A 20,275-nucleotide genomic window follows, 5' to 3' on the forward strand; every position below is an offset into this window, starting at 1 on the left:
CCCTTGTGTTCCCTCATCTCAGTGAAAACATTGAAGAGTACTGGGCCTAAGACAGAACCTTGTGGTACCTCACTGCTTACTTCCCTCAATGTAAATGTAGTACCATTAAGGACTACTCATTCAATACTGTTTGTCAACCAGTTGCAAATCTATTGGTGGTGATGCTATCTATCCTACATTTTTCTAGTTTACCAAGAAATAGGTTGTGGTCTATTTGTGGTCTCATCTGCTTCTTTTCCATTGTTGTCTATAAAATACTTGTACTTCTATTCAAATTCTTAAATACAGACAGAATTGCTCTCAGGTGTGTTTATAAATTAACCAACTGTTCTCTTGCATACACTACCCTAGGCAAAGGGAGAGAAAATTAATTTGATCAGTTCTCATCTGTTACCCTTTGGCTTCTAAAACCACCATGAATTCCCTTCCCTTCCCTCCCCTCCCCTCCCCTCCCCTCCCCTCCCCTCCCCTCCCTTCCCTCTTGTGTATGAGGAACATGACTTCATTAATTCATTTTCATTAGGGGAGGTGAAAGATAGTAAGATGGTTTGTATTGTTCCAAAGATGTTTCTTTCTTTGGCACCATACAGAACCTCATTTCTGGCCATGATTCTGTAGCTCTTATTAAACATGAAACTCCCCTTCTCCTCCATGCCATTTTAACACCAGGAACCACAGTTCACGGTTAGTGAAATAAGCATCGGATTACAAAAATGCCAGTACATATGTTTTCCCATTATTATTAATAAGTGTATTTAATGTGGAATTAGAATAATTTCATTATGTCTTTGCTGCCTGCTGCCCATGAGATCCATTCACTTTTTTATATTTGGGAAACATAAGACAAAAACAACTGTAATATATAAATGCATGGGAGGGTGGTATGCAATTTAATTTATTTATGTTTTGCATGGCTAGGCTGTTACCAGTGGGATGGTACCATGTTTCCCCAAAAATAAGACCAGGTCTTATTTTCTTTTGGGCCACAAAATAAGCATTAGGGCTTATTTTCAGGAAATGTCTTATTTTTCCTCCTTGTATGGGAGGCACACTTCTGCTTGCAAGCCACAAGGTGGAGGAGTAGAGCTTGCCCACAGGCCCAGGACAGCTTTACTTCAGGGCCTTCGCAGCCAAGCCATCCACGCACCTACACCTGCCTTACCTTGCAGCGGTGGTTCCAACAGCCCAACTCTCTTTTGTTTCTGATAACCTTTTTGGTCTTTTTTTTTTTTTTATAAAGTACCAAGCAGCTAAGTATAACTTATGAGGAGGTCATGGTTTTGGAAGGAACTGAAACACTACAGAGGGTAATAATCTGGAGAGAACAATATGAGTACCCATAAGTCTTGAACAGTAAGATCTGGAACAGAGACAGTTCCCTTGTAATGGAGATAAAAGTTGCAATTATTATTGTATCTTTCTTATAATTAACTTATGGCACATAGGCTTCTGAACATGAGTAGTTAAGAGAAGAGTAATTGTTCCCACCCATTCCACATCTTATATATCTCAAAACATTCATTTGGTCCCATGTGAAAATGTCTTCAGGTTTAGAGCAGCCCTTCATCCCATTCTCTAGTATAAGTTATGATTCACTGAACAATTGTGAGGAAGACTTCTCCTCTAGCAGCTGATAAGAGGTAATGATTTTTGAATGAAGTAAAAGTATATGGAGTGCATTGGTCTGAAAACAATGGGAACATTGTACATGGGATCACTGTCTTCTCAGAAAAAGAAGGTCTGGAAGGCAAGATGTTACCTTGTGAAGGAAAGAAAGTGCTACAACCACACAGTACTTTCTGTGATTTTCTAAATGAGGCATTGCAACATGTCTTGACAATCACATACACAGTATATGCATTTAAAGAAGGAATTGGGCTAAGTTGCCTTTGACCTTGGCAATGTCAAGGCTTTCCAAATTTGCTGAATCAAAGATCAGGGCCCACTGACACAAAATGGGCCATTGGAATGAACAGTCACAGAGTCCTGTGAAGGGAGGAATCAGTTGGAAGGAGAATCCATAATTAAGGTGCATGATCACTTTATTTTTCTCAGCTTCCATTCTAAGAAGATTTAAGTAGTATTCTGACTTTCTTGTCTGCCTTGATGCCTTTCAGAATATGCTTTATGTTTACATTAATTCCTTATATTTTTCCTCAACTTTAAATCCTGACAGTCAATTTATCTATTCACAAAGGGTCATCCCTCATTAAGACAAGGCCTTCTTTGTATTCAACTAAAATGTGTGTGAGGATGTTTATTAACAGAAAGGAAAGGATGATAACTGTGAAAGCATTGCAATAATTTCCAACAATTTGCAATTCCATTCCATTCTAATGAACAGCAAAAACAAATGTGGTCATGGGTTTATTATTATTTTTTCCAATTACAGATGGGAAGAAGGTATCGTCCTGTTTTCTTCTGATTCATTAAGCAGAACTGGAAAGATTCAGGACCTCGACCTCCAGAGTGAGGACTTTTAAAGCTGAAGATCTGATTGTCTGAAGTGGGTTGAGGATTCATTGCACAGCCCTCCCTTTCAAAAATAAATCTTTTTGATCTATCCAGGGCACTGAGCATTTGTGAACTATATATGTGCATGAATTTCATGAATTTTATGTTCATGGATTTAATTTTTTCCAAGATACTTGCTTGTCTACGACAAAATTACTCAGGTTGTAATTCATCAACAGAATGAAGCGATCATCCTTTTTTGCATCAGGACTGAGCACTGCAAGCAGATAGAATCAAATTAACTCAAAAACACAAGAATACATACAGTATATGTTTTATTTTTGCTGTATATTAGACGGTATGTTTGCATTTTGATAATGAGTCTGAGTATGGTAAGACTTTCAAACACAAAACACACTGCAATTAAATATTTAAAAGGTCACTCCATATATTTTTGGGGAGATGGTTAAATGCATAGACATTATAAACCTTCTCTCAGGGGTGAAATCTAAAAATTTTCGCTACTGGTTGGTCAGGTGGGCGTGGCCAAGTTGACGTCACTTCTTTGCTCTTTTTTAACCTACAAAACACAACACAACACAACTGGCTCACCCACAATGTAAAAGCAGCTGTGCTAGACCCATTTTGGGTCTAGCACAGCCACAAAAAGCCCAAAAAACCAAATTTCACACTTTACACACACATAACACAACACAACACAACTGGCTCACCCACAATGTAAAAGCAGCTGTGCTAGACCCAAAATGGCCCCTGCAACAAGCAGGAACCTCACACGGGCACAAAAAGTCCAAAAAAACCAACTTATTTATTTATTTATTTATTTATTTATTTATTATTGAATTTGTACACCGCCCTACTCTCGAAGGACTCAGGGCGGTGAACAGCCAAATAAAATACATATATTACAAATGTTAAAAAACTATTAAAATACAATTAAATAATTGGCCCGAAAAAACGAATTTAAAACACCCCAAATTCAAAGACAAATTTAAAATTTAAAAATTTTAGAATTTTAAAAAGTTTAAAAGAGAGGTTAGGCCAGACCGGCCTGCTGGAAAAGAAATGTTTTGATGGCACAGCAGAAAGCACGCAGGTCCGGGATCCTCTGTATCTCCGGGGGGAGCTTGTTCCAGATGGTGGGTGCCCCCACAGAGAAAGCTCTCCCCCTGGGGTCCACCAGTCGACATTGTTTGGCCGACGGCACCCTGAGGAGCCCCTCTCTATGGGGGCATACTGGTCGGTGAGAGGCTACTGGTGGCAGAAGGCGGTCTTGTAGATACCCCGGTCCTAAGCCATGGAGCGCTCTAAAGGTGGTACCAAAACCTTGAAGCACACCCAGAAGACCACCGGGAGCCAGTGCAACTCGCGCAGGAGGAGGTCACATGGGAGTGCTCAGTCCCTCCCATAACCACCTGTGCGGCCGCATTCTGGACCAGCTGGAGCCTCCGGGTGCTCCTCAAGGGGAGCCCCATGTAGAGAGCATTGCAGTAGTCCAGGCGGGAAGTGACAAGGGCATGAGTGACTGTATTTAACAAGTCCCGATCCAGAAAGGGACGCAACTGGCGAATCAGGCGAACCTGATAAAACCCCCTCCCGGCCACAGCTGTCAAGTGCTCTTCTAAAGACAGCTGTGAGTCCAGGAGGACCCCCCAGGTTGTGAGCCCTCTCCGTGGGGGCCAACAACTCGCCCCCAATAGTCAGTGATGGCACCAAATGACTATATTGGGATGTCGGAAACCACAGCCACTCGGTCTTGGATAGGTTGAGCCTGAGTCTGTTCCTCCCCATCCAGATCCGTACAGCCTCCAGGCACCGGGACATCACTTCAAGGGCATCATTGGGGTGGTCCGGGGTGGAGATGTACAGCTGGGTGTCATCAGCTTACTAATGGTACTTCACCCCAAAACCACGGATTATCTCACCCAGCGGCTTCACATAAATGTTGAACAGAAGGGGCAAGAGGACCGACCCTTGTGGCACCCCACATACAAGGGGCCTCGGGGTCGACCTCTGCCCCCCTGCCAACACTGTGACCGGTCGGAGAGGAAGGAGGAGAACCACTGCAACACGGTGCCTCCCACCCCAACTCTTCCAGCCGGTGCAGCATGATACCATGGTCAATGGTATCAAAAGCCGCTGAGAGATCTAATAGGACCAGAACTTTCACACTTTACACACACAAAATTCCACATACAGCTTTGTGAGATTTTGTGTGTTTGTGTAGTTAGAGTGAAACACTACAGAAACACACAAAATCTCAGAAAGCTGCACAAATATTATTTTATTTTATTTTTATATAAAAGCAGCTAAATTTAAAACTTCCTAAACTTTAAATGGCTAGGTCTAAAAAAGAACAACTAAAAAAAAACCCCAAATAACTATTTTTTTTAAAGCCCCCAAAGGGGAAAAAAAACTTACCCATTTAAGGGACAAGGCAGGCAGGCAGGCAGGCAGGCAGGCAGGCAGGCAGGCAGGCAGTTAGAGCTGCTCACCAATGAGCTTGATTGCAGGCAGGGAGATTCAGTTGCTTGCTGATGCAATGGATTGCAGGGATTACAGCAAGCGAAGCAAGGCAGGCGTTGCAACCAGCAGCTCAGGATTCGGTCCGAAGAGCGAAGGTAAGCAAGCTGGAGGCTGGGGGGGAAGGGATTTTTGCTACCAGTTCTCTGAACTGTCCACCGCCATTGCTACCTACTCACCCAAGCCAGTCTGAACCGGGAGCATTTTACCCCTGGATATGACAGAAATGGATCAAATGCTTTGAGAAAAATTACTTGTCTATGAAGAAGAAAAAAGGAAGGAAAAGGATAAAGAGGGAAGAATTTTAATTGATTTGTAATAGAGCTCAGATGTTATTTTGAAGGAACAATATGTAAAGCTCTTGAATTATTCCTAATGAGGACAAACAGATAACAAATAAATAAAGAATTTTAAGTAAAGGCAATGAAGAGGTAGAACTCTCATTGTGACTATAACCCGTTCCTCTTTGCAAATTGATCTTCTTTGATAGTTCTTTTGTTTTCCTTGGTGCCACACCCTTTTGACCTCCCAAAAGGCCTTGAAGGCATGGCTATGCCAGCTAGTCTGGGGCCCCAATGTTACAAGTTGGAAGTGGCTAATGGAGTAGAAAACACCCCACCTCCTCCCACTCTCTCCACCTTGCTTAGTTTTATTCTAATTGGTTTTTTTAAATGTAAGGCCCTTATTTATTATTTTAATCTTTTATACTCCAATTCAGTCAATGTTTGTAGGCCTCCTAGAATTGCCTTTGGTGAGATGGGCAGCATAGAACCTTGATAAACAAACAAACAAAAAAAAAACATTTTGCATGATATTTGGATTATCATTTCTCTTTCTTTCTTTTAAAGTTTCCTCATTTTAAACCTATTGATGGCAAGTATGAATAACGTGGCCCTTCCTGTGATAGAACATTTATAGCTACTGTGAAGACAGGATGATACAAGCAAATTTTAACTTTTTGTTCCCCTCTATTGGTCATCTGAATTACAGCTTTGCTAGACTGGTGCAGGTGAATAAGATTTCCACCCAATTAAAATTTCTTTTATAATTGTTTGAAAAATCAAACAATTTTTCCCCATACAAGTAATGTGAAAGAAGTGGGAAAAAGTACCAAAATGCCAGATTCAATTTATCTAACAATTTATTTTGACTTGTGCTTAAAAGGTTGAGAATTTTGACAGGCATTATCTTGTCAGAGATGTCTTACAGCGATGACATCCAAACCCCCTTTCCCCCACATCTCACAGTTTTGGCTGCCTTTTCAGTGTACATTTAAATGTCCATAAGTCAATGCACATTGTGATCTAATCTATGTGTGTTCATATTTCATGGCTATCATGGAGGAAGAAGTATGGAGCTCAATACTGAGAAAGAAAGCTCGTTATTTATTATACAAAGAATTGTTGGATTCCAACTTTCAGAAAAAATGGAATATTGTTATAGTAAAAAGTTTCTATATAGAATTTAATTCCCACTACACATAGCAAACTTGGTTGTTTATTTCATGGGATTTGTGTTGAATGGTTCTTGTTTTGACAACTCCTAGAAAAGCCTGCCCTTTCCCAGCAATTTGTCAGACATAGTGATAAGAAGTGTTTTCCCAATGAAGTAGTTAGTTTCAAAGAGATTACAGAGAATACTTTTGATTAGTGCTATTTCTCAAACCAAGAAAGGTTAATCTGCTAGGGTTGCCAGGTGTCCACTATTTGAGCAGACAGTCCGCTTTTTTCACATTATGTTCACTATTTTTTTTCACAAAATAGTGGACATTTTTTTTATTCAAAAGCTTTATGATGAAATTTTATTTCTCTTGGATCTGATGAGTGCCATAAGGTTGTCTGGAACCTTATTTCGGATCAGGAAAATGAACTCGCAAAGGACGATGAACCAACAATTTCAGAATTGTATTTATATTTCATGCACTTCTTCATGTCAATAATGCAAGACACCCTACTGAAGCTGGAAAGCAAGAAAATTCTTGCATGTGATCTTCACATTATCATGTATAAGCTGTGTGATTCTTTGCCAAAAAAATACGATGAGCAGTTTTTTGGAATGAAAGTTTTATTTGCCTTACATAAAAAACATTTGCCTGAGAATGCCATGCAAAAGTTCAAGAAAGAAGCCATTAACGTGTATCAAAGAGGCATTGCGTACCTAGAAAAGTGCTATAATTTCACCGATTCAGTATATGAGACGCTAAATTGTTTCAATCTAATTGATCGCAATAATCCTCCAACTTTAGAAGAAATGACGAACATCTGGTTATTATCACCATGGCGAGAAGAACTTCCACCCAACACTCTCTTCGATGAAATTTCTGCCTTAGAAGAAGTTTATGTTCATCTGCAGGGCGATTCATCCCTTGATAAGTGGACGTACTTTTTCAAGAAAGAGCCAGCTCCGAGTTTACTGAAACTGTTCCAGTATTGTGCATCAATTCCGGTATCAAATGCAAATGTTGAATGAATTTTCAGGGTCATGGGAAATTTGTGGACTGACGAACCTAACCGACTGCTTGTACCATCAGTTCAAAGTGAACTTTGTATATTTTTTAATATTTCTCAATGTTGTACTGAAATTAAAGAATTATTCCTTAAACACAAAGAATTGATCAAAGCTGCACAGTCAAATAAAAAATACACACGACAGCAAAGTAAAATGTAATTTAATATTTTACATATTATTATAATATATTTGATGTTTTGAATTTTAAGTAAAGTTTTGAAGTGATTATTTTAATACGTGTTAAAATGTTTGTAAGAAAATATATAATTTAATTGTAAATTTTTTTTTATTTTTTTACTACTTAACACCCCCCCCTTGTCCGCTATTTTTTGGAAGCAGACCTGGCAACCCTATTAACCAAGAAATTCCAGTTGCCTTTGAGAAAAGCACCTTTGGGACAACCATGACCTGGATGATTGAGAATCTCCATGCACATTTTCTATATTTCTTGTTGTTGTTTCTCTTTTGGGTGGATGGCATTGCATACAATGTTATTAAGCTTTTGCTTTGATTCAATCAAAGACAGGGTAGGAAGTCCTTGCCTTGATTCAATTAGGAAAGGAAAAAGGTGTTAGTAGAAGAGTTTTTTTTTCAACTCGATCAAAGTTGGAAAGATGTCTTTGCTACTGGGCTTGTCTCTCTGGTCCAGTTAATCAGTAAATGAAGTTAGGTAGGAAAGGAGGAAGAGGAATGGTCTGTGCTTATATAACTTTTGGATATGGAGAATTCATTAGTCTTTATAGGGTAGAACAGAAATTGGGTAGACTGTAGCCTCAGTGATTAAAAAAATAAGCAACCATATTTTTAAAAATGCTATTGGGAAATGCAATTTACACTCCATGCTTTCTTCTGGGGTTTGGCATCAAAGAGCTGATAGAAAACACATCAACTCCCTTTTTGTGGGGGTGGACAGGGAACAGGAGCTATGGAACATTGAGTTTGAACTGACTCATCTCTAAAAGTTGACTTTGAAAATATTCTTGGTCTTCTAGACACCAAGTACAATTTAGCAATAATAAAATAGGAAAACAGGATGAGGGAAAAATGTACTTCCAAAATATGTTTGGAAAAATAACATATTGCCATAGATATACTTATTCAAGACATTTCTCAACCAAGAAGACTGAGATAGAATAGTTCATCCTAATTGAGGTCAGAGTTATAGCCACGAGTTATTAATCATGCTTTGTTTAACCACAGTTTCTTGAATAACCATATTAGCTAACTCATAGAATATGCAAAACCAAAACCAAATTCAGTAAGCCGTATTATGGATTCCCATATTGGGTGAGTCAGCTACACTGGGTATAAGAGAAACATTGCGGTATTGCTCAACACCTCTTCTGGTATATGGGGACAATATCTCCTTTGCAATATTCTGGGGTAAGCATGGCTCTGCTGGGGAAGAGAAGAAGTCAAGATATTTGTGGGTCAGCCCTTCTCAATGCCTTTCCTGCATGACTTCCAGGTCTAGGTGATCTGGAGTTGAGAATCCATTTTGGGGCTTTTAAAAAAAACAAAAAAAAAAATAGGTGGCCTTTCTAATAAAAAAACCTCTCTAACAACAACACAACAACAATAAAGGCCAAAGGACAGAGATATTGTTCAATCATTCTTAAATTGTCTATATGGTTTATAGTTTATCACTCTGTGTTGTAATGGATATCAATGATAAATATTGTTTATCATTGCACAGAAACTGAGTTTATGGCTGTTTGGAAGAAATGTCCATCTGGGTTTAGTTTCAAGCAGGGAGAAAAACACTGGAAACATGGAGACTGCTTGGAAGGATGGTTTTAATGGTGAACAGGACCACATGGTTTGAGGTCAATCACCGAACCGGTTGTTAAAATGGCAGGATCCCACCACTGGCTAGGCTTCTCTGTCAAGAAACCTTCAGTAAAAAAAAGAACAATGCTATAATTTAGTTGTTTCATTCCCAGTAAATCCACAGCAGGATAAATAGTAATCAGAATGAAGTTGTTTCTGAGGAAGTGGGAGATGGAAATAAATTCACATATTAGTTTTAAGTTCAGTTTTAAGAAAATTGTAGGGAACCTTAGCTCAGAAAATTTGAGGGTATTCATACATCCCCCCCCCCCGGGGTACTACTGTAAGATGTATTTGAGTAGTTGTTACCATTTGTTAACACTAGTGTTAGTAGTAGTAACTACTATTTCCTTGAGGATTTTGGTGCTTCAGAGCATGCTTTGTAACTGCGACAGGAGCAAATATTCTCATGGAAGTGGATCGAGATTAGACATTAACCTTTAAGAAACTGTATAGTGATAAGGTCCTTACAGGAAACACAAATGATTGAAGAAAGCTGGAAGATAACATTTTATCAACTCAGACATGGAAGGTAGGTAGCTGTGGCCTGTATGTGGCTTTTCAGCATCTGATATCACACTATTCAACTCTGGGGGTAAAATGGCAAATGGGTGTGATTTTGTTTTTATTTACAAAATTATACATAGGAATGAGAGTAGAAGGCAAGTCACCAAAAGAGTGCAATGGAATCCTTTCACTGATTGCTCTCTCTCAGTCTTTGGAAGTAGGTATGGTTGAAGGTGGACAGGAGCTCTTCACATGAATATGAAAAGAAACTCCTAACGAGTGGTTAGGGATCATAAATAAAAGTATCCAAGACTTTCTCTGGCTGCAGTCAGTTCTGGGTCATCAGATTATACTCCTACAGTCTGTGACATCATTATGCAGTATAAATGCCATTTGCAAATCATTAACAATATGCAGCACCCAAATGGATGTGGAATAATAATGGAAAAATCCCCCAAATTCTCCAGCTTAATAATGATAACTTCTGTCTCAATTTGATTCAAGTCTAGCATAGTTGAGTCTGCATGACCTTTCTCTGGCTTCACAACCATTTTGCAAAAGTAGCCTTCTGTATCTGGCGAACGTTACCTCATTTGCCTGGCTGTACTCCATGGTCAAGAGGAATTGGTGAATTACATCAGACTTACCAAAGGACATTTTGCAATACCGCCCTTGCATTTAAAAATGGAATAAATTGGGTTTCCCAAAATATATTAATGATTAAGGTTTTTCTCAACTTTCATGATGTCATAGTGCTCTGAAAGTCTTATATAGACAGACCTCCTTCTTCTCCTAAAGGACATCAAGCAGCTTAAAGTGTAACACATCTGGAGAACATCAGCCTTCAGCCATGAAGACCCTTTTCCTTTTGTTTGCTGCTCTCTTGTTCTTCAGTCAAATTATTCCAGGTAAGAGACGGGGAAAATTAAGAGAGATACAGATTAAAATATTTACATTAAATTAAATACTGCAAATAGAGCAATTTTCACATTTTTAATGAGTGTGGATTTTGATGATTAACATTTATAAAGTAGAAATATTATGCACATCTCTTTATGTAGGAAGACATGAGATCCTTGTCCTAGAACTGACAGTCAATTTTTAAAAAGAATATAAATATTTTATTGGTAAAGAATAACAGTTAAAAGATACGATAAAGTACAATAAAAATATAACATTGCAAATATAAAAATATTATGGAATAGTAATTAAATTAATGGCTTTTGAAGAAAATAGAGGTATATTCATAAAGTATTAATAAATAAATAGTTCAGCTTTCAACATATTATTAAATCTACCCATACAGGCTATCTAAAATGGCCATTTTCTCCATTTTACTACAGTATATTACTTCAATATAACAATATTTATATAATGCATTGAGATTCTTAATATTCTGTCATATAGATGCCTTAGAATAATTACTATAGAGTAGATATGTGGATATTCTATCAATATTAATTATAGTTTTGAATATTAATGTAACAAGCAGTGTAATTAACTTTTGCTTCAAAATTAAGTAAAAGGATAACAAAGTTGGAAGAGATCTTGAAAATCTTTTACTCTAACCCCCTGACAGGCAGGAGACCCTATATCAGGAGTGTCAAACTCGATTTCATTGAGGGCCACATCAGAGTTGTGTTTGACCTTGGGGGGGGGGGGGCGGAGTGGGCATGGCCAGGGTAGGCATGGCCAGCTCAATGTCACTTGTGTCAGGGGCACCTGTGGTGGCTTGAATTCTCTGCCAGAGGAAATGGGCTCCCGAGTTCTGTTTTCAGCTACAACGGCATCCTGCAACCCTCTGTCTGTGAAAATGGAGCTCGGGAGGGCCACACACAGCCCTCCCATGCTCCATTTCACTGCCAGAGGCACCACAGGCCTGTCCTTTGCTATTTCCAGGGTGACCCCACCGGCCAGATCTAAGCACCCTGCAGGCTGGATCCAGCCCCTGGGCCTTGAGTTTGACACCCCTGCCCTATATCATTTTAGACAAATGGTTGTCCATTCTCTTCTTAAAAACTTCCAATACCGAGCACCCACAACTTCTGGAGGTAAGGCAAATGTAACATTTGAAATGAATGAGAAGATAAAGGAAGGGGATACATCAAGGAGAAAGAAGAAACCAATAGAACTATGGAATTCTTGGTTCTCTTGAAGTGAAAATAAAACCAGCAAATAAAAGTAAATAAACTAAATATCCAGCTGCTTCATGGACCAGTATAACATCTTACCCATCACCGTAGATTATTTTAACTAATTGATAATTAGAATTATTTAGTAACCTTTTAAGAGACTCACCTCAATTTTTTAAAAAAATGTTTATAATTATATTAATTATTTATTGTAATAAATAAATCAAAATTAATAGGACTACCATCAGATAGCAGCAAAGTGCTTTACTTATTTCTAATCATGCTATTCTTTTTTCACTTTTGAGTGGCATGCTAATCAGTATATTGGCTCCAATGTTGTCATAACCTGCAGGTAATACTGTGCCCAAATTACTTGGCTTATCCTGATGAAGTACTTGAACAATTTACAAAAGTTAGGAAAGCCGGGAGCCTGCCAGAAAGCCTAATTTCAAGAAATCTGAAGCTTGTGGCTTTTAAAAAGCTTCAGAGGGCTGGTTTGCCTTTGATGACGCCCATCATTTTAAAAAGGGAAATGAAGCTACAAAGTTTATTGTTCAGTCAGGGAGCTTTGCATCCCTCCAACTAGATAGAAACCTGAAAAAGCAATAGGATTGATGCACAGCACCCTGAGAAACGGTGGTTTGAAGTATCTCAGTGACAACAAGCAATGTAAGGCCAGGTTACCTAGACCAGTAGTCACTCACTGTCCTAGAGGTGGGTTTCAGCAGGTTCTGACCAGTTCTGGAGAACCGGTAGTGGAAATTTTGAGTAGTTCGGAGAACCAGTAGTAAAAATTCTGACTGGGCCCGTCCCCATTTATTCTCTGCCTCCCAAGTCCCAGCTGATTGGGAGGAAATGGGGATTTTGCAGTATCCTTCCCCTGGAGTGGGGTGGGAATGGAGATTTTACAGTACAGATTTTTGAAACCCACCACTGCACTGTCCCCTCATCTTAGCTTCCCCTCCACAAGTTCTCCAAACAAAGCTTCTAAGAGAAAGATGAGTAGGGAAGCCTCCAATATAAACTCATTGTTTTGTTTTGTTTTGTTTTGTTGATTGTGACAGGAAGTTCTCAGCCTGCCCCTGATACCTTAGAATGCAGGAGGAGACACCATGGATTCTGTAAAAGGTTCTACTGCCCTGGGTACACTATGCCTACTGGAGGGACGTGTCAATGGGGAACCCTGCTTTGCTGTAAATCGTAAGTCAAAACGATTGACTTACAAAATATAAAGTCATTATATTTGTCCAGTATGAAAAGGATCAAGTAAATCCAGGAGTTTTGACTGTTAATAGATAGGTTTTAAATACTTTGGCCACCTAATGAGAAGGAAGGGCTCACTGGAGAAGAGCCTAATGCTGGGAAAGATCGAGGGCAAAAGAAGAAGGGAACGACAGAGAATGAGGTGGCTGGATGGAATCACTGAAGCAGGAGGTGTGAACTTAAATGGACTCCAGAGGATGGTAGAGGACAGGAAGGCCTGGAGGAACGTTGTCCATGGGGCGTGATGGGTCGAACATGACTTTGCAACTAACAACAAGAAGATATGTTTTATATATGCCACAAGATGGGATCTTTTCTGTTGTGGCCTTTGCACAGAGTCCAAGTTGACACCAACATTGCTTGACTTTAGAAGATCTGGCTTTCCACTCTTGAGTTCAGAACTATGCGTCTATAGCCTTCTGTCCTTTGAATTGTTTTATCTTATTTTTCCTAACACTCTGTTCTTCAGGTAATGGATGGAATGTGTGTGTGTGTGTGTGTGTGTGTGTGTGTGTGTGTGTGTAAAATAAGGAAATACTTGAAAATATCTCCTCAGAAATAAGTCTCACTGACTTAAGTGTTCAGGATGATTTGTTATTCTGTACCTTAATAAGATTTCTTAAAAATCTGTCCACCTGCCAGTGGTTCTTTTGTATGCATTTCATTCATTCATTCATTCTTTATTTATTAATTTAATTTAATTTAATTTATTTGTTTCCTGCCTTATTGTTTCTACAAATAACTCAAGGCACCAAACATATTCAACATGCCTTCCTCCTCCAATATTCCTCATAACTACAACCTGTAAGGTGGGTTCAGCTGAGAGAGAAAGTGCCTGGCCCAAGTCACAGTCCAAATTAAAATCAACTTCTACTTGCAGGGATTCACTGTAGCTCTGGTTATTCAAAATATTTCTGTTTGCTATTTTATAACTACTACAGGTAGTCTGTGAGTTACAACGGTTCATTTAGTGGCCTTTCAAAATTACAGTGGCACTGAAAAAAATGACTTATGACCATTTTTTACACTTACAACCATTGCAGCAACCCATGGTCACATGATCAAAATTCGGATGCTTGGCAACTGACTCATATTTCTGATAGCTGCAATGTCCCAGGGTCATGTGATCACCTTTCGTGACCTTCTAACAATCAAAGTCAATGGGAAACCAGATTCACTTAACAACTGTGTTACTAACTTAGCCACTGCAGTGATTCACTTAACAACTGTAGCAAGAAAGGTTGTAAAATGGGGCAAAATTCTCTTAACAAATGTCTCCCTTAGTAACATTAATTTTGGGCTCAATAGTGGTCATAAGTCAAAGACTACCTCTATTTAAAAAATGTTAATTTTTTGAAAAGAAAACCCTGATACTTAGATATATTTTTTCTTGACAGGAAGAGCACTTAATAAATGGATTAGTTATATAACTATATCTCAGTTTAATTTTTGTGTTTTGTAGGAATGTATTGATTTTGTTCTATTTCCACATGATTTTTTAAAAAGAATTCCTGAACATTTCCTTTGAAATATTCTAATACTTGCATTTTTGAGTGCAGTTTTGCCTAATCTGGTGAAGTTTTGTAAACAATTCCCTTTAAGAAAATTCAAATTTGCACATTGCCCATAATCGTTGGATTTGAGATGAGGGGCAAATAAAAATTATAAATAAATAAATAACTTCTACTAGTATTCATATTTATAAGCATTTTCCCCTAATGTAAGATTTGAAAAACAATACATTTAAAAATTTGGAAAAGTGCAAATATGGAAGCATAATTTCAACTACTGTTGTGTAGGAACCACAAATTAAATTAAGTAAGGTTCCATTCAAATAAAAGGCAAGCAATTCTTTGTTTTCTCTACCGGTATTGCACTATTAAAGCAAAGTTATGGAAATTTTACTTTAGAAACTTCCAAATCACATGATTCCAAATCTTCAAGGAGAGAAATTATCCCAAGGAATTCCTTTGTGTAGAATGTAGCTTATATCTGATTTGGCTTCTTATTGAAATCCTTCTGTTGATTAGCATTTCAGATCACATTAAATTATTATCATTCAAAGAAGAAAGTTTGAAGGTCAGCTAAATCAACTTCCTCCTCAAGTGTATGCCTCTCGCTTTTACCATTTATTATATTGCACATATGTTCTTCCAAACCTTTCTATTCATTTTGCTTTTTTTAAAGAGAAACATAAAACAAGCCTGCTTCTGTGACTACCTTTCTATTAACTACTAAAATGGTAAAGCAAATAGGCAGTGGAGAGAATAGCTATCTTTAAAGTTAATTAATAAAGAAAAATACTTTATTTTAATTAAGCTTTTTTTTTTCTCTCTCTCTCTCTAGTCCTTATAGCCACAGAAGGTGGTAATCAACTCAACCGTAGAGAAAGCAAGACTTCTAGATTCTACAGAAATACATGCCAGCTTTGAAAATTGGTGGCTTCAGCTTCAAAGTCAAGAATAAAGAGTCATTTGTTTGGACTATAAACAGACATAATGTTCACACTCCTTTCCGCCCTCTCCTCCTCTTTTTACACTTATTCATGTTTTGACTTAAGAGCAAGTTTCCCGAAAATATTAAGTAACCAGCTAGAGTTCTCTACACAGAATTTTGGAAATGAAAGTTAATCCTAAATTAAGAAATAATTAGATAAATTTTAGAAATAGGCTGTAAAGTAAAGTTTATGGATATTTTAAAGAAAGGGAGGCAAAAAGGAAGGGAAAAGAAAGTTTTACTTGCTTTTCTGGAATTCTGTGGAAGAAATTTACATTTTTACTTACAAAAGGTAAATTACAGAACTAGCATAATCTATTCCCTTGTGATATGCATGAAAATATATCTCATTTAAAGACTTGCACAATTATGCACCTTCTGCTTCATTTGCATATACTTGTTTTTTGTGCTTCCAACTTTTCTCCCCTCAAAGGTTTTTTAATATCTATCATCTCTCTCTCTAAAGATTTTTAAAGAGAAAGATAAAAACCAATACAAACTAACTTCTAGTAAGAAAAAAAGGAAAAATTAAAAAAAATTAAAAAAAAGCTAAATATGCAAGAAAGGAAAAAGAACTAAAAGAGAAATGATAGAAAAGAGAAACAAAGAAGTAGCTTCCAATCTTCTTTACAGTAGTTATAAGTACAATTATATAATTGCCTCTTACTTTATGGTTACAATATGTCTCTCTTCGTTCTAGAATCTATCCTGTCTAATCATCCAACCCATTAATTATAAGTTCATTTTTCCCCGTTTCATGCAAAAAGTTCATAATGGGTCTCCAGTCAGAAATAAACATGGATATGTCTTTTCTCTGATCAAAGAAGTCATTCCCCCCTCCCCAAAAAAGCAGTGTAAATTATGAAGTCTGCAATTTCAGGCATGCCCATTTTAGGAAAATCATCCATGAGAGTTTGAACATAAAACTTTATGCATTTGCACTGAGTGGTATCTCCTTTTTTTCTATTAATATTCCTTAGTCTTGTAAAATGTTACGAACAAACTCAAATAAAATACAGATCTTAAAGCAAATTTGAGAGTGTTTATTATTGGTCTTCCCATTCATATGATTTCTAGATGTATTGGAAAACAAATCCTACCATTTAATCCAACCCATTATAACAAGAGTTGCAGGCTGAAGAAACCATCTCTATTACCCACAGATGCTTTTTCAAAAAGGAACTGGACTTTCTTTGGTTTTTTTCTTAAAGATATTTCACTTCTCATCCAAGAAGCACCTTCAGTTCTGAATATATTTCAGTTTTATAGAAGCTTCTTGGATGAGAAGTGAAACATCTTCAAGAGAAAAAAGAAAGAAAGTCCAGTTGCCTTTTGAAAAAGCACCCTTGGGACAACCATGATCTGAATGACTGAGAATCTCCATAGACATCTCTATTATCTTACTGTTATGAATTAGTTTATTTTTATTTTATTTTATTCATATTTATATGCCGCCCTTCTCCCGAAGGACTCAGGGCGGCTCACAACAATAAAACAACAAAAACAATAAATTAATGCTAAAATGATCCAATTAAAATCCCAACAGTTAAAACTAAAAACTCCCAGCAGATCAGGAGATTTGCTGAAAAAGCCATGTCTTCAGGCCACCGTGGAAAGAGCGGAGGTCGGGGGCGTCCGGAGCTCAGTGGATAATTCATTCCAGAGGGTCGGTGCGGCCACAGAGAACGCCCTCATCCTGGGCGCCACCAGCCAACATTGTCTGGCCAATGGCACCCAGAGGAGGGCCAGTTGAGATTGTACCTCCCAAATGATGGCTGCTTCTTTCTTGACCTGGAATCTTTCTTTCTTTTCTTTTTTTAAAAGTGTGCTTTCAATCAAACTAATTCAAAAAGAAGCAACAGTTTGAATAAAACAATATTCTTCCCAAGTTCATTTAATTCAATAGATTATTACACTCCGGAAATGACATGGTAACAAATGATTTATTCACATGACCTGCTTTCCCCAGTATGGATAGGGCCACTGATCTACCAGCCTCAGTTTACCAGAAAAATGACCTTCATCAATCTTTTTTACCATACATCAACTTTAATGCTTTCTGGCTTATGCTGGCTCGAACAGCCCTGTCCGGTTTGCCTAACGAGTTTCATTTTATTGTAGGCAACATTAGTTAATGAAGTACACATTATTAAAAAAAACCCACACACAGCCCAAGAGGGGTAAAGAAGGAGGAGAACACACCAATCAATACCATGGTAAATGTGGTCCAACTGGAACAAGAGCACCAAGGGCCAAGGGAACGGACAGGACTGACATATGAATGTCATGAAAATGGACTTTTTAAATTAGTCTTCATTACCAATTGGTCTTTTAGTCAACTTAAAGCAGTAGAATACTAAAGCCCAAAATGGTCATTGTTTCTGCAGAAGCTAATATATTTCTTCCCAGATTCTCCACTTATCATTATGAAGGAAAGGAATGGTATGCTTTTGTTACTGGCAGTAAATTGTTCTCTACAAGAGCTCACTAAGTACAACTTTGGTAGATTGAATGTTTTCTTCCCATTCCAGAGATTGCCTGGATGAGTCCCTGCAGTTTTTCTGACAAGTTTTTTTTTTTTTTTAAGAAATAGTTTGCCATTGCTTTCTTCCTAGGGGTGAGAAAAAGTGAGTACTGAAAGTCACCTAACTGGCTTTGTGCCTAAGGAGGGACTAGAACTCACGGTCTCCCAATTTGCAGCCAAACTGACTACACCAAACTGAATGCAGTACTAATGTATTGCAGGATGGTTCTGAAGTTCCAGGGTTTTTGCTAGATTTCTCTGCTACCTTAGTTTAATTCTTCTTGGCACTCACTGACAATCGCAGATGAAAATCTTGTTAGGGCTACTGCCCTGTGCTTCCCGCCACCATTTATTCATTAGTTATCATCACCCACCCAATCATGCATGCTGCTCCCTCCCATGTGACCCAGAAGTGGGCTAATGTTTAATTCTTGAGGATTTACAACCAGCATCTAAACAGTTAATCCACTTGGTATTTTCGGCTGGCCATGATGATGTCATCCCCTAGCTATTTCCCCCATCGATCCTATCGGTCCCTGGGAGGCTCAATGCAGGACAAAGCAGATGCTGGCTGAAACAAGGTTTGTGCGCTCCTCTCCCCATGAATGGCAGCTCCGTGCCAACAGCGTGCTGGAGCTGACAGTGAGAATTAGAGACCTAATTGCCCTGGCCAACAGCCTGGGAAAAAGTCTACAGGGAACAGCCTTTGAGGTGATTATCTGCATTAGCAGGCACCTCCCCCGACAACTTATAGGTAAAGGTAAAGGTTCCCCTCGTACATATGTGCTAGTCGTTCCCGACTCTAGGGGGCAATGCTCATCTCCATTTCAAAGCCGAAGAGCCAATGCTGTCTGAAGACATCTCCGTGGTCATGTGGCCAGCATGACTAAACATCAAAGGTGCACAGAACACTGTTACCTTCCCAGCAAAGGTGGTCCCTATTTCTTTATTTGCATTTTTATGTGCTTTCGAACTGCTAGGTTGGCAGAAGCTGGGACAAGTAACGGGAGCTCACTCCGTTACATGGCACTAGGGATTCAAACTGTTGAACTGCCGACCTTTTGATTGACAAGGTCAGCGTCTTAGCCACTAAGTCACCACATCCCCCCCTTTATATTTATATATATATATATATATATATATATATATATATATATATATATATATATATATATATATATATATATATATATATATATATAAATTTTCTTACTTCTTCGTAGGGTTTATGTGTGTTTTTCTTCTAGCCAGGTTTTCCCTACGTAGCCAAGGTTTTTTTGTAGCTCCAGCTCAGTAGAATCTCATCTACTCGGTTCTGGGCTTTTTTCTTTTCTAACACCTAGCAGTGAGAGCTTGCTAGGTGTTAGAAAAGAAAAAAGCCCAGAACCGAGTAGATGAGATTCTACTGAGCTGGAGCTACAAAAAAACCTTGGCTACGTAGGGAAAACCTGGCTAGAAGAAAAACACACATAAACCCTACGAAGAAGTAAGAAAATTTATATATATATATATATATATATATATATATATATACGTATATATTATTAAATTATACATATATGGAGGAAAAAATTTTCACAGAACAAAGACAACCACAGAAAAGGCACACATCCTAGTTCCATAAGATGACAAGATTGATAAGAAGGTACTCGGAGCATGCCCTCCCTATGGGATAATATGGGTAGGCATAGGTTCTTGAAAGAAGGCAGTCCCTGAATAGCACCTGGATGTCTATTGGAAGTTAGTGCAGATCTCAGAGTAGCAGGGTTATATGAGCATAAAGAGATGCATCTGTAAGTACCAAATGCAAATGCCATTGCATTTTGGACCAACTGTAGCTTCTAGATGGTCTTTAAGAGCAGTCCTATGTAAAGCATGTTGCAATAGTTTGATCAATAATGACTGAGGCCTGAGTGATCATGAGCATTGCCTCCCAGTGTAGGAATAGGCACAACTGGTACCTAAGGTACAGTTGTACAAACACCCCCAGACATAGCTGCCATCTGCTCTTCAAAAAGGA

General features: G+C 38.2%; 1 long non-coding RNA gene across 1 annotated transcript; it reads left to right on the plus strand.

Annotated features, from left to right (window-relative positions):
- Window positions 1-10,668: 10,668 nt before the first annotated feature.
- On the plus strand, window positions 10,669-15,853 carry LOC139319539 (uncharacterized). The gene is made up of 3 exons (XR_011600628.1): window positions 10,669-10,748; window positions 13,037-13,172; window positions 15,582-15,853. It is a non-coding gene; the product is annotated as an uncharacterized lncRNA (long non-coding RNA).
- The last annotated feature ends 4,422 nt before the right edge of the window (window positions 15,854-20,275 follow it).

The sequence above is a fragment of the Pituophis catenifer genome, unplaced genomic scaffold (genome assembly GCF_029215685.1).
Source record: "Pituophis catenifer annectens isolate HBS135680 unplaced genomic scaffold, rPitCat1.0.hap2 SCAF_1, whole genome shotgun sequence".
In the NCBI taxonomy this organism is placed as follows: Eukaryota; Metazoa; Chordata; class Lepidosauria; order Squamata; family Colubridae; genus Pituophis; species Pituophis catenifer.